The following is a 16,417-nucleotide window of genomic DNA, read 5'->3' as shown; positions in this document are numbered from 1 at the left end:
GTTAGTACTCCCTCATAAGGAGTCACAATAACTTTATCTGTGATGAGTATGATATGGATATTGCCTAAACAGTCAAGCAGAAAGGATAAGCAACCATGATGCAGCCATAGAATAGAATGTCATTATACAATAGAAGATAGACTGTTGATAGACATCAATACTGTATAATCTCAAAAGTAGCAGTGAATGAAAGAATGGAAGCTGAACGAGTTTCTTCTGTTTGTGTTTACTATAATCTTGGCAAAATCTCAAAATGACCTACAGAAACAGGACCCTGGACCTGTTTTCTGAGGCTGTGGAAAAGTGGAGCCAAGGATGTTGCAAATGGAATGGAAGAAAATTTGGGGCATGATGGTCTATCTATTCCTTCTTTTCATTGCAGCTATAGTTTCCTATGTGTATCCATGGGCTAAAACTTAGCCAATTAAATATGATGAGCTAGAAGTGAAACTCAGTTGGTGGAAAGATTGCCTGCATTGCATACCTAAACCTCTGGGTTTAACTCTCATACTACATACATGGGTATGGATGTACACACCTGTATGTAATACCAGACCTAAAGGAGTAGTGGCCAGAGGTTCTGGTCATTCTTAGTCTGATAGAGTTAGAGAGTTAGAAACTAGGCTAGGATACATGAGGATATATATATATATATATATATATATATATATATATATATATATAACATATGTGTGTGTTTGTGTGTTTGTCTGTGTGTGTATGTAAATGTCTTACATATATATATATATATATATATATATATATATATATATATATAATCATATGTCCATAATACTTAACTGGTTTTGAATTAATCAAGTCAAAGACTATGGTCTTAGTCTAAATGACAGATGAGTATCGCAACAATCTGTTTACACTAGTCGGGCAAATAGGATGTATGAGGAATGCTGTATCTCCCTTCAACACTCTGTATATTTAATGCATTTGCAAGGAATAATAATGAAATGTTTTGGTTCTTAATTCCAAAGGGTGTTTTAAGCATTCCACAAGGAACTTCTATAATCTGCTTTGAAGATTTAGCAGACACTTACTCCTTGAAATCCCTTCCTGTGAGGGTAAATGGGTTGTCTTCTTGGCATGTTTGTGAAAATTAGGATTCTTAAATCATGCTTTATCAACTCCTCCAGTCTTTGTACTGGTCTTGGATTTGTTTAAATAAAACCCTCCAAGGAGAGTATCATTGAACACTTGTTCACATACTGTTTCTGTTTTAAGTTAAATAGAATTATTTTTAAATTATGGAGTTATCCTATTACAGATTCCAGAGTAACCTAGCAGAACATTGTAAATAATATAACTATAGCTTCTACATCAGAAAGAACTGAATGGACAATTTTAATTTTACTACCCTCTTTAAAGAAACTTGTATAGAAAAATTATGAGCCTTTAGTCTCCTTGAAAAGCCAGAAGTCACTCATTTATCTCCATTTCTAGTTCAGGCCACTGACATTTCTCACCTTGATTACTGCAAAAGCATCTTAAATGCTGTCTCAACCCCAGTCTATCACTCACCAGACTGACATGCACACTGCAGGCAAGGGAGGATGGAAGGCACCAGTACTCACTCCACATACCGTGATTGATTGGCTGCAGGGAAACTGCCAACTCCTGAGAACCTTTCATCCTTCCTTCTCTAAACTCCAGTGGCTTTCATTCCATCATTTACCACAGACAGACAGAGGCAGGATAATCCCACAAATGCAACCCAGGCAGTCTTTTTCTAAAGGTCTGAGGTAAGGAGCATAATCTCTGGGCCCCTGAAATGCCCTAGAACTGGAGTTCTTGAGGAAGTCCTATCTCTTCAGATTTGTTCTCTTCAAGGGAAGAGAACAAGGGTAATTAAGTAGAAGCCCCTTGGGTTCATGTATGTAAAATATGCATACTCTTGCCTGTCAACTGGTGGGCATCATCATTGTTGTTATTAATTTACCTTTTCTGGAATGTTCTTCCACTTGCTACCAGATAGCTTACTTTTTATCATCTTTACTTTAGCTCTCATTTTAAATTCCATCCTCTAGCTGTTCTCCCACCAATCTTTCTGTATTTCTGCTTCTCTCCAAGTTAGAACAATTTTCTTTTTTTTTTTTAACAGTTGTTCATTGATTTTATTTTTTTATTTTATTTTATTTATTTTATTTATTTACATTTCAAATGCTATCCCAAAAGTTCCCTATACCCCCCCGCCCCCGTTCCCCTACCCACCCACTCCCACTACCTGGCCCAGGCTTTCCCTTGTGCTGGGTCATATAAAGTTTGCAAGACCNAGGGGCCTCTATTCCCAGNGATGGCCNATTAGGCCATCTTCTGCTACATATGCAGCTAGAGACACAANCTCAGGGGGTACTGGTTAGTTCATATTGTTGTTCCACCTACAGGGTTGCAGCCCCCTTCAGTTCCTTGGGTACTTTCTCTAGCTCCTCCATTGGGAACCCTGTGTTCCATCCAATAGCTGGCTGTAAATTTTCTATTTTTATACTAAACATTTATTGCTAGCAAACTTCACAGCATACATTTTTACTTTCCTGCTATTCCCAATAAACTTATTTAACTTGCTCATTAGTATCTTCCAATACCCAGCACAATTCCTGATATGTATCAGTATGTATTGTGACCTGAATGAATAGTGATTAGAACAATAGAATAACATATTGACAAACAATGGGATAGACTGGAGAGATGGCTCACTGGTTAGTAACACACACAGCTCTTGCAGAAGACCCGAGTTCAATTCCCAGCATGAGGCATATCATAAACACCTCCAACTCCAGTTCCAGGGTAATCTGACACTTCCTTCCCCCTGGACACTTGCACACATGGGGTGCACATATGATCTCACACATATACAGAAAACAATGATAAATAAATCTTCAAGGACAGACATACAGACAGTATGAGAGTCTGTAGAGGCACTCTTGTATGCAGATGTCACCTTAGCATATCACTTCTGAATATAAATGATGGTAGGGCTATGTCGGTTAGGAGAACAGATACACCTCATGCTATTATAAAAGATGTTCAAGTCACATGACACATTTTAAAGAAAGAAATATTTCTAAAATGATATTCACTTGGAGGAATGGAAAATGTATGAAAAACTGAGACGCATTGGTGATGTCTCATTTTATTGAAACCATTAAACATGCTGTCAGCAATGGGCTTCTGGGGAAAGTATTACTTATGTGTATTGTTGCACTTTTGTCCCATTGCTGGGACATCCACAGAACTCTTCTGGAATAAGTTATTATATTTTGGAACCAAAAGGAAAATAATTTCTGAGAAATTTAATATTTGTAATAGTACTAAAGTTGAAAGTAAAATTTAACTTAGAGGCAAAACACTGTCTCTAAGAGGAAGAAAGGATTTCACACACAATTCACACACCCCACGATGCACACTCTGCCTTAGACAGGAATTCCAGCGCTTGAAGGTGTGCTCTATTAAATATTGATTTCTTAGTAACAGTTCTCCAAAAGTACTAAGTCACAATCCCCTTTACTGCTGATGGAAATTGCCCAGAGAAACTAACCCCTTCTGTAGCTTCATACAGACTTTCCCCATTTCCCAGCCTTGTCTTCATTTTAGTGATCCTTCATGGCTTATTTGAAATTTGTATGTGCTCTTCTCTGACCTCCTATAAGCAATCATTACACATGTCTGTGCTATACTGCACTCAAATGTTTTTCTCTTTGCCTCATTATGTATGCTAATTTTCAGATATTCGGAAAAGATGAAGGAAGAAAATAAGTGATTCCATTTTCAACTGTGACTATTTCCTTGTTGAGTGTGAACATGATCATCTGACCTGCTGTCTTATCTGTTCATTCATCTCCATGGACACTGACTGTAATTATGAATTCTTTGGTCGTGAATATGGTGATCTGGCCCATTTTCTTGTCTTTAGCCTCCTCTGTATTAGCTGTAGACACAGCATGATGGCAGATGTCCCAGCTGTTTGTAGAGACTATTCCCTAGTAAACATTGGTTCCCAGAGTGTATATACGAATATCTCGCCCCAGATGTACACTTTAAACAGTATCAGAATACAAATACTGTTATGTCACTCTTACAGAAAGGATGATATGCCCAGAAGCAATTATTTGTTAGGAACCAAGGACCCTAACAGAGTATTCTGAGACACCGCCAGGCTGGCTTTGCCTGTTTGCTGTCTCCTTTCCTGGCTTATTTTTCCAGAAGTGTTATGAGGAATGGTCACCACGCCCACTGAATAAACATGTTTCACTGAAAAGATGAAACTTTCACTCCTGTTTGTTAGTTTATTCCTCTTTTTATAGTGTTTTTCATAGGAAATGTTACAAGAATGGGATTCTGAAGTGCACCTACAACCAAACACTTCTTGAATCTCTACAGAATGGTGCCTCAACCTGCTGGATGTGACTTATAGACCATGGTGTCTAGAGCATCACTTTCTAAGGATTGTTTTAATTTACCATTGTTCAATGTGACATACTGGGACATAATCAGTCAGTTTTCTATTACTGGAGTTCAAAATATGAAAAGCCTTTATTTTATGTATGAATGCATGTATCCTTATGCATGACACATGTGTGTATGTTAGAAGACAATTTGAAGACTCAGTTCTTCCAGGATGTGGGTTCCCAGGATAAAACTAAGACTGTCAGTCTTGGCAACAAGTGTCCTTAAGCCATCGCCCCTTTCTACAGAATGCATGACATTTAATGGATTGAAATTGCTGATAGTTATGCTAATGTAGTAAACTGTAACATCCGAATAGAAGAATTATGGTGAAACAAGGGAGATGGTTACAAATTCCAAAATTCATTTAGTGTGAACAAGCTATAATGCAGAAAATTATATATTATATATTTCACCTTTTTGACAAGCTCCAGGATTCATTGAAGAAGATTACATTTCCTTCTTGCAACCCTGTGACCACACTCTGCTCAGGGAGCCTGCTGTGGTGGCACAAGTGAATAGCTGGATTCAGAAAAATTTCAAGGGCTTCGATCTATAAAATGTTATCACTGCAGGCTTTGAATCTCCATCATTTTGAAGAAGCAGTATTTTTTCTCCTAGTCTGATGGTTAAGGGAAAAAGACCTGAAAAACTTAGTAACTTCTTAAGCTTGCCATTGTGGGAGAAAATGAATTTGTACACTGAAATCTCAAATACAACTCATTACAATTGGTATTTTCTCCTGAATAGCAGTGCTATAAGCAAAGGGATTGTGTAGTAATTACAACACTTGACCCAGGTGTCTTATGCATGGATCACATCTCTTTATCCTGACCTGAACCTTGGGCTCTCACAGAGGATATGAACTAATTTCCCAATACCCATACTGTGTGGTTCACCACTGTCTGTTACTCCAGCTCTGAGTAATCTGACACCCTTTTCTGGACTCCAGAATGCCTGTCCTCAAAAGTGTGTCCCCCATCTGTTAGACACACACACACACACACACACACACACACACACACACATGCATACACAAACACATAATTTAAAAATTATTTGAAATTTCCCCAAAAATAAACTAAAAATCTATTTAAGTACTGATCTATCTCTAAGCAGGTACATTTTACTTCATAAATAACATACAATACAAAACTAGAAAAGAACATGGTTGTGGAATAAAAGTATTCCTGGTAAGGATGTGTGACAACATATTGATAACACAACAGCTAAGGTATCAAACAGAAATGAACAGAAGTCCTAAAGTCATTTGTGAACATTGCTCATAGGAAATAAAATGTGTCTTCACGGGTCATTTTAGTTCAGGAACTTAGAAGTTGTTTTGGAAGTGTGGTGAAAGAATGCCTTTGTCTATTTACTGGTGTGGTTTAACCACAGTTCCCTTAGCCTTTGAATATTAGGGAGGAAAATATATAGTAAGCTTGGTATCAAATGTTTCTATCAGGTAATATTTGGGTACCTTTGCTTCCCAAGTATATCAGACCCTTGGCCATTTACCCATAATTTTCTTTCCATACAGTTTCAGGTAAAATTTATTTCAGTGTCTACAGAAATTTATTTTCAAAATCTCACTGGGGATGAAGTAAATTAGTGTTTGTATAACTTTGTTTTGGGTCAAGTTTTAATGTTGTGATTATACATGAATGTATTCATGGCCCCTTTTTGTATCCCTTGGAAAATTTGAATTGCTTTTTTGTCTTCCTTTGTTTTCCCTGGTTCTTTAATGTAACTCTTGAAATGGATCCTTGATGTCGGTAGTTAACTAAAGTTTTTTGAACAACTGTGGAATTTGAATTGAGAAGTTTTCTGGATCCGAAGTCATTTGTAAATGAAGCCTTTAAAGGTTTGCTTCAGACATCTGTTTGAACCGTGTTTGAAGCGTGTTCTGTGGTGCATAACATCTTCAGTTGTTGCAGTAGAGATACTCGTTCTAGAACCTTCAGTGTCAATAGGCCCACAAATACTGACAAAGGATGTTTTGCCTCCTGGAGATCAATAGTTAGGAGTCTGTGAAATCCTTCTTGTGGACTGCTTGCCTCCTTCCTGGAATCTTACAGTATCTCTGAACATTGGCAGATTCAGGATACTGACTGATATGAAGGCTTCTTGGCAGTATGGGACTAATGTGACTTCTAACTTTTGTCAACCACCCTGTGCCAGAAACCTTTCCTCCCTGATGCTTTGCCTACCTAAGATGAATAATCCTTGCACCCAGTATTTCTTTCTTAACTCCATGGAACCCAGCGCCCCGGGAACCACTAAAACCAAAAGAATTAAAAACACTATCATAGTTAGTCTATAAGAAAAAGTGATTTCTGGGTCTAAAGCTCTCCTCAATGACTTAACCAAGGAGAGTTTGAAGGTCAGTGTGCTTCTATTTACAATTCAAATACTGCACACTATTGAGCACTGTAATTTAGTAGGGGACAGGAGCTACAAAAATGGCAAACTGACCCTTCCAAATGGCAAGCTGCACCTAAGAACCTCGGAACCCCCAGAGAGACGTACTATGTTATTAACAAGGTCTGCACAACACTTGCACAGTTCTGGGACTGTAATTTCCTAAGTAATTAGGTGCTGACAGTGCATATTCTTTAAGAAAGGTAAAGTAGTTCAATAGCTTCACAGAATTTGCCTCTTTGCCTATAAACTCTTCTTCAAATCTTTTAAAATCATTTTCTAGATGGTTAAGTCGTGTCAGACAACTCATCGTGCACTGCACCTCAGAGGTCAGGAGTAGAAGGCACACAATGACTTTTTAGAAGCTCACTTAGCCATACTTTATGGGCTGTGGCTCATTCTAATTGCTCAGGTTACACAGTCATCGCTTCATGTTCTTTTACCTTGGGGTCACTTAGGTAGTATGCTGGTAACTGACTCCATTAGAGACACTGACTATAGAGGATGTAAGACATTGCTGCCTTCACGCCTTCAGGTGCATGAACATATCTCATAAAACACATTTGCCTACTTCTCAGAAGCCTTTCTAGATCTTGATGCAGCACATTTTATTTTAAGAAAAACAGATCAAGTCTGGGTTCTCTTGTGTGATGTCATAGCAATCCAGTTTTATTTCTAGCCTTGTTTGGATCAATCCTATGCCTGAATTTTGTGTTTAGAAGCATCAGCATGGGCTCTGCACGAAGAAACTCAGTTTGTGGAATCCCAGGGCTGCTTGTCCTCTTTGCTTGCTTCTTGGTGTCAGTGAGGTAGATTTAAGTGACACACTGATTGTGCATAAACCGCTAGTTTCTTTATTAATAAACAATAGATTCAGGTTGTTACATATTTACCATATACATATGTAGATGGAAAATGATTGCATCATATATATATATGAATATATGTATATATGTATCTTATACACATATATTTAAGTATAACAGAAATGCCTAATAGATATTCATCTTGATTAAATTTCTGCATCCTTTTAATTTAACTGAAGAATAAGGAATAAATTATTTTAAAAGTCCTGTCTGTGGCAAGGTCAGTATAAATAATAGTGTGATACTGTTTTGAAGGATTTTAATACTGAGCAAGGTCCATGACAGGCAGTGATACACAAATCCTCAGTACAGAGATAGGTAATAAAATACCTCAGTGGCCCAATAATTTTGAAATCATGACATTTATTAGGAATCTACAAAACATGTAATATATTGGGGGCTCCATTAGTAAAGAAACACCTTTAACTTTATAAAACTTTGCCAATAATTTATAGTCATAGGTTTTTGTTATTGTTGTTCCTTTTTTCCAACAATCCCAATTCATGTTCCTTTGGATAAATTCACCTTTATGGAGCCATTAGCCAAGCAACTACTGTACTTAGGAGAAAGTACTAAAGCTAATAGGTCCTTACTGTGGAATGAGTCAACATCACAGGTTCTATAGCTTGGGGCATGAAATAAAGAGAAAAATATTTTAATAATGAAATCTAAAACTAGTAACTATGTAGGCGAATTAATAACAATTTTTGGAAATTCCCCAGCAAACATCTGAGCCAGCACTGTTGAGTTACAAGAGTCCATAATAGCAATACTGCAAGAGTATTAAATATTGTGTTTGGTCTTGTGTATACATGCATAAACAGAGAAAACACAAATACATGTGTGAGTTACCTTTAGCCTGAAACAGAAAATGTCTCTAAATAGTGCTATAAAATAGCTAATTATTACAGATATAGTAAAGTCTATAAATATAATAAAATATTAACAAATATAAATATTGTAAGACCAAATTAGAATGTTCATTGTCTTATTCAGCCCATTTACTGAGGATACATTCATACCTAGTCATTTTTTAGGTCATAGCTCAAACTGAGTCAAAAATTAAAAAAAAAAAAAAGACAACAATAAATGATACTCTCTGTACATCTGCGTGGAGATTAGCATTTACTGTCTTTGAGACTGATTCCCACACAGGTTACCCCAGGGTACATCAGGCTGGCTCAGTCTTCATGTTTCTCCCACTTCAGTCTTCTGTAATTAGAAGTACGGTACACCACACCATGCCCTTCCATCTGGATTGTTTTTGTTATTCTTTGTTTTGCTTTCTTTTATCTTTCTTTTGATATTTTTTCCTGTGGTGCTAAAGACTGAAATCTTTACTTATGCAAATTATACATCTTACCACTAAGTTACACATACAGTTTGGTCTATCATTTAACTAGTCAATTGTAAAAATGTGAAATTATTTTATATGTTCTTAAGTACATCATCTATGATACTATATTTCAAAGGAAGAAGTGTTTGAGTGTTACAGATGAGGAGGAGCAAAAAGAAGGTTGTGAACCTTCTTGTTGTGAACCATAGCATAGCAGCTGGGATTAGGCTAGAGGTCACACAGGATGGAGTACATGCGTGTGAGGATGTTAGGGTTTGAGGGCAACTTACATTCTCTGCACAAGTGATATTTTAAAGAAAGAGATGAGGGGAAAAGGTAATTTTTTCAATGAAAAGAAAGCAGTAGTGTGGTTTTGAGAGGCTAGATAATGGTTTCAATGTCTACAACTGCAGCCTGCGTGCTTTGGGGAGTGGGCAAGACTTATGATATGACTGTTCAGTTCATCTCAACAAATTGTGGGGATTGTATTTTTAGGAGAAAGGATATGGCAAACCCTGTTGATGGAGACAGAGTGTAATGTGTTTATGTACCTAAGATGTTTGAAAGGCTCTCTGAGTGAGACAAAGCTAGAGGTGATGCATGAGAGATCAATATTCAAAACATAAAACTGGGATAAAAGATGGATCGAGATAAAAAGCTCTACACAAGCAGAAACTTGAAGCTGGAGAAAATTATGTTGTGGAGATTGTGAGTGGGTTCCTGTGAGGGAACAGGCAGAGGCAAGACAGACAAAGGACTAATGGCTCTTGAGACCAAGCCATTCTAGGACAGTGTTTTACCCTAAATGTCAAGGATGGGCAAGCTGTGACCATCAGGTTAATTCTACCTTATTTCCAATATTTGATAAATAAAGATGGATCATTCAATATTTTCTATGGTTGTCTTCATGATTTAGTGATGGGGCAGGCTACCAGGTCCACAGAGGCCAAATAATTATATATCCTTCATAGGAAATTTTACTGATCTATCATGATATTACATAAGGAACAGTTTTTAAATAGCAATTGATAATATTATCCTTTGTATGAACTAAATTGTATCAAAACAGCATTTTGAACATGCAATATATATTAGACAACAGGCTAGTTGATTCAAATATGACAGTGTTTCAAAAATATTTTAGGTATATATAAAAATTCTCAATGTTGAAATTTGCGAAGTTTATGTCCAAGCTCTGTAATCTCGACATTTTGGAATCAGAGTGAATTCCAGTCATTTTGTGGTTTTTATTGCATGTGTTTATGTTTGTGTAGAATATGTGCATGGTTGTGTGCTCGGCTATGTGTGGGAAACATAGACTTTGGACATCCTTATAGGTGGATACTAAAGGTTAACCTCAGGTATCTTCCTTAAGGCATCTGTCTACTTTAATTTCTTACTTGAATCTTTGAAAGAATGGGATCATAAGCCAGCCATCATACCTGCCAGGCATTTGAGTGAGTCCCAAAATTTGTTCCTCATGTTTTTAAATAGAAAACAATCAGATCTTCAAAATTAATTTACTTGATATTTTTGAACTAAATGTGTTAATACATGCATAGTGAAAAGTTCATGGTTTGAATGCCTGGAAAGATCTGTACTCATAGCCAAGACAGCGGTCCACAATATGGTGAGATATAACACTTGAATAGTATGGATATTTTCGAGTTTGAAGTGGATCTAATAGAGGCAGGCAGAAGCTGTTGACAATTGTCATCAGAAGCTGAGACTCAGAAGGGATACCAGGCATTTGCTATAGACTCATTTACCTGTAGCAAGGAGTGCAAAGTGGCATGGGATCACTTTTTATATGACTCTGTTAACTGGGTGGTCTCCTCAGTTAATACTATGGGGTGTATTCTGAGACCCACACACCGAGAATGGCATCCTTTCCCCACATCCAAAAAAATCTATAGATATAAGCTATGCATAAGAAAATCATCAGACATGTCAGAAATTTCATACAAAATACCTGACCAATATGCCTGGTAACCACCAATATCACCAAAAAATAAGGAATAACAGAAAAAATTATCAGGCTAGAACATCTGTTCTCAACCTGTGGTTGGTGGTCTCTTTGGGGGTTAAATGACCATTATTTAATAGGAGTTACCTAAGGCTACAGGAAAACAAAGATATTTACATTTCATTTATAACAGTAGCAAAATTACAGTTATAAAGTAGTGACAAAAATAACTTTATGAGCTGGACGTGGTGGCGTACACCTTTAATCCCAGCACTCGGGAGGCAGAGGCAGGCGGATTTCTGAGTTCGAGGCAGGCGTGGTGCACAAAGTGCGTTCCAGGACAGCCAGGGCTATACAGAGAAACCCTGTCTCGAAAAACTAACTAACTAACTAACTAACTAACTAACTAACTAACTAACTAACTAAGTAAATAAATAAATAAATAAATAAATAACTTTATGGTTGGTGATCACTTCAGTATGAGGAACTATAGTAATGGTCACAGCATTGTAATGGTTGAGAACCATTGGATGAAAAGAATATATGGAGAGGTGATGAAGTTACCCACAGTGGTACCCAGAGCAGGGATATCTGGTTGAAAGAGCTGGGGAGATCTGAGTAAGATACTGACTTTAATTAATATAATGCACCCAAAAAGCTCATGAACACAGGCAAATGTCCCTTAGTAAATGTTGACCATCAGTATCAGAAGAAACTGGGTTGAGGGTAAATGAGGGGTTGTCTGACCCATCTTTGCACTGCTTCTGAAAATATAAGATATTTTCAAAAGATAGTTCATAATAAAATGGATTCATGTTAGGTGGCACTAAAATCTTGGAGACATTAGAGTCTAACATTCTCCTCTTTCTTCATACTAAAAGGGTACACTCACAATGACCACCCCAGTTAAAGACCTTGCTTGACCTCTTGGATCAAGTATAACAATCACCACTTCCCAAGGAGAGGCCTTTTTAATATTTTTCAAATTTCTTAGATAAAATCAGTATTTTTCACAAAATAATCCCAGTGCTTCTAAATCCCTGTTCAATCTGCCTTCAACAGCTAACAGCTTTCTAAATATTTGTGAGTGTGTGTGTGTGTGTGTGTGTGTGTGTGTGAGAGAGAGAGAGAGAGAGAGAGAGAGAGAGAGAGAGAGAGAGAGAGAGAGAGATTTGGCATTTTAATCAAAAAAGAAAAAAGCAAAGAAACCTAGGTGAGGGTAATTTATAATTGAAACTGTCTCAGGAGAGAGGATCAGGTAGATGAGTGCTAATCAGTAGGAACAAAGATTCTGAGTATATTCCTGCAGATTTTGGTCTGAGTGCTTTGTGTACCCCCAGCAGCAGTCTAGGGGTAGCAGCATTTTATGCCAAGTGTGTCCAGATTGCATGTGAAGTCCTGTGGTGACAGAGACTGCAAGATGGCAACTCTCTAGCATGTCCAATCTACATAGTAAGGCCCCAGAGTCCTCTCCTTAAATCAGTGCAAATTCTGAACATTTTGTTCTCTTAATTGAATGATGGAGCCACCTGACAAGCCGGCACTTAATGTTTTATTAATACAGAAGAGTGCCCCAGCTTATCTCTCTCCTTTTCTTCCCTTTATCCTCTCTCTCTCTCCTCTCCCTCTCCCTTCATCCTGGCCTCCCTGGAATTTTGGGCATGTGTTTCATTGTCATTGGATTTTTGAAAATAGCTCCAGTAAAGGTTTTCCTCAGTCCCAACATGCTGAAGTTATAGGTGTAGATTCCAGACCTTAACCTGTGTCCAAGTGTTCCCATAAATATACCAATCCTTTAGTTCATTTTCCCACATATTATTCAATTATTGTGTAAATAGAAATACCCCATGATTCTTGCAGTTCTCCAGCCAAACTATAATGAAGCATTTCAGAGGAACAATAATATCTTAAAGGCAGCTGGAAGCTCATGAAAACAGTCGTGCAAACATTGGATGAAAGATAAGGACAGGGACAATAAAATTGAGACAGCGCAGAGGACAATTTCTAAAGAGGGCCCGCTGAGGTGAGCAGGATTCTCTTTTCCTAGAGCTGCTGTAAACAAAGGGTCAGAGAGTCATAGACCTACCGATAAAAGTAGGACACTGGGCCTTTGATCCAGAGAGGAAAGCTGGGGTTGTGTTGCCTCCTTACCAAGTGTTGAAAATATGTAATGTGACATTTCTTATTGATCTCCTGGTGGGTTTTTATTTTCTGTGTAATCCCTTAAAAACTAGCCCTAAGTAAGTCCTTTCGAACTCAGTATTTCCTAAGATAAATCATATCATAATTAACAGAAAATCAAAGACTTGAAAATATATTTATTATATAAGAATATCATTTACTAAATATAGCAAATAGTTAACATGTAATTTTAATGATTTGAAAATATAAAATACAAAGTATTATTTTTATTTATTTACTTTTGTAGAAAGCAAATTGTTTTTCTTACATAATATATATTAATAATGTTTTCCCCTCCCTCTACTCCTTCTCCTTCCACTTTCTCCTCACCTCCTCTCTCTCTCTCTCTCTCTCTCTCTCTCTCTCTCTCTCTCTCTCTCTCTCTCCCTCCCTCTTTTAATTTGCGACTTGCTTACAGTTAATCCTTTATTTGAATTCAGATATAAGTTAGCAATTTGAAACCTGCATGTCTGTATCTCATCCCTTTATTCTCTTCATCGTCTCTGAGCCCTTCACAGTGTGTTTCTGGAGATCAATAGTCAGAATTTTTTTTATTAGATATTTTCTTTATTTACCTTTCAAATGTTATACCCTTTCCTAGTTTCCCCTCGGAAAATCCACTATCCTCTCCTCCTCCCCTTGCTCCCCAACTCACCCACTCCCATTCCTGGTCCTGGAAGTTCCCTATACTGGGGCATAGAGCCTTCACAGGACCAAGGGCCTCTCCTCCCATTGATGAACACATAGGTCATCCTCTGCTACATATATAGCTAGAGCCACAAGTTCCATCATGTGTTTTCTTTGATTGCTGGTATAGTTCCAAGAAGCTCGGGGAGTACTGGTTAGTTCATATTGATGTTCCTCCTATGGGGCTTCAGATGTCTTCAGCTCCCTGGCTATTTCTCTGGCTCCTTCATTGGGGACATTGTGCTCTGTCAAATGTATGACTGTGATAATCCACTTAGTATTTGTCAGGCACTGGCAGAGCCTCGCAGTAGACAGCTATATCAGACTCCTGTCAGCAAGCTCTTGTTGGCATCTACCTAGTGACTGGGTTTGGTGGTTGTTTATGGGTTGGATTCCCAAGTGGAGCAGTCTCTGAATGGTCAATCCTTCAGGCTCTGCTCTGAACTTTGACTCTGTAACTCCTTCCATGAGTATTTTGTTCCCCATTCTAAGAAGGAACAAAGTATCCACACTTTAGTCTTCCTTCTTGAATTTCATGTGTATTGCACATTGTATCTTGGGTATTCTAAGTTTCTGGGCTAATATCTGCTTATCATATCATATGTGTTCTTTTGTGATTGGGTTACCTCACTCAGGATGATATTCTCCAGATACATCCATTTGCCTAAAAATTTCATAAATTCATTGTTTTTAATAGCTGAGTAGTATTCCATTGTGTAAATGTATCACATTTCCTGTATCCATTCTTCTGTTGATACATTTACACAATAAGGCTGCTATGAACATAGTGGAGCATGTGTCCTTATTACAAGTTGGAACATCTTCTGAGTATATGCCCAGGCAGGTATTGCTGGATCTTCTTGTAGTACTATATCCCATTTTCTGAGGAACCGCCAGACTGATTTCCAGAGTGTTTGTACCAGTTTGCAATCCCACCAGAAATGGAGGAGTGTTCCCCTTTCTCCACATCCTCGCCAGCATCTGCTGTCACCTGAATTTTATATCTTAGTCATTCTGACTGGTATGAGGTGGAATCTCAGGGTTATTTTGATTTGCATTTCCCTGATGATTAAGGATATTGAACATTTTTTCAGGTGCTTCTCAGCCATTCGGTATTCCTCAGTTGAGAATTCTTTGTTTAGCTCTGTACCCCATTTTTCATAGGNTTATTTGATTTTCTGGAGTCCAGCTTTTTGAGTTCTTTGTATATATTGGATATTAGTCCCCTATCAGAGTTAGGATTGGTAAAGATACTTTCCCAATCTGTTGGTGGCCCTTTTTTTGTCTTATTGACAGTGTCTTTGGCCTTATAGAAGTTTTGCAAGTTTATGAGGTCCCATTTGTCAATTCTCCATCTTACAGCACAAGCCATTGCTATTCTTTTCAGGAATTTTTCTCCTGTGCCCATATCTTCGAGGCTTTTCCCACTTTCTTTCTTTTTTTTTTTTTTTAACTGTTAAGAAAATTTTTGTGGTTTTATTGTAAAAATATGGAACGTTTCATGAATTTGCATGTCATCCTTGTGCAGGGCAATGCTAATGTTATCTGTATCATTCCAATTTTAGTATATGTGCTGCTGAAGCAATCACCCCCACTTTCTCCTCTGTAAGTTTCAGTGTCTCTGGTTTTATCTTGAGTTCTTTGATCCACTTAGACTTGAGCTTTGTACAAGGAGATGAGAATGGATCAAATCACATTCTTCTACATGATAAACGCCTGTTGTGCCAGCACCATTTGTTGAAAATGCTGTCTTTTTTTCCACTGGGTGGTTTTAGCTCCCTTGTCAAAGATCAAGTGACCATAGGTGTGTGGGTTCATTTCTGGGTCTTTAATTCTATTCTACTGATCTACCTGTCTGTCGCTGTACCAATACCATGCAGTTTTGTTTTTTGTTTTTGTTTTTAATCACAGTTGCTCTGTAGTACAGCTTGAGAACAGGCATTCTACCAGAGGTTCTTTTATTGTTGACAATAGATTTTGCTATTCTAGTTTTTTGTTAGTCCAGATGAATTTGCAAATTGTCCTTTTTAACTCTGGGAAGAATTGAATTGGAATTTTGATGAGGAATGCATTGAATCTGTAGATTGCTTTGCGCAAGATAGCCATTTTTACTATACTGATCCTGCCAATCCATGAGCATAGGAGATCTTTCCATCTTCTGAGATCTTCTTTGATTTCTTTCTTCAGAGATCGTACAGATCTTTAACTTCCTTAGTTAGGGTCACACCAAGATATTTGATATTATTTGTGCCTATTGTGAAGGTTATTGTTTCCCTGATGTCTCTATCAGCCTGTTTTTTCTTTGTGTAGTGAAAGGCCACTGATTTGTTTGAGTTAATTTTATATCCAGCTACTGCACTGAAGCTGTTTATCAGGTTTAGGAGTTCTCTGGTAGAATTTTTAGGGTCACTTATATATACATCATATCATCTGCAAATAGTGATATTTTGACTTCTTCCTTTCCAATTTATAACCCCTTGATCTCCTTTTGCTGTCTAATTGCCC

The 16,417-nt window shown here is 37.5% G+C and overlaps 1 protein-coding gene and 1 non-coding gene across 2 annotated transcripts in view; one reads left to right on the top strand and one right to left on the bottom strand.

The window, feature by feature from the left end:
- Cntn5 (contactin 5) overlaps nt 1-16,417 on the top strand; it is a 1,169,992-nt gene that overhangs the window by 554,640 nt on the left and 598,935 nt on the right. The gene's annotated exons all lie outside the window — the stretch shown is intronic.
- LOC115064986 lies at nt 15,396-15,501 on the bottom strand. The gene has a single exon (XR_003844787.1). It is a non-coding gene; the product is annotated as a U6 spliceosomal RNA (small nuclear RNA).

Source organism: Mus pahari, chromosome 10, assembly GCF_900095145.1.
Source record: "Mus pahari chromosome 10, PAHARI_EIJ_v1.1, whole genome shotgun sequence".
In the NCBI taxonomy this organism is placed as follows: domain Eukaryota; kingdom Metazoa; phylum Chordata; class Mammalia; order Rodentia; family Muridae; genus Mus; species Mus pahari.
The sequence above is the reverse complement of the archived record's forward strand: the minus strand, read 5'-3'. Positions and strand labels throughout refer to the sequence as shown.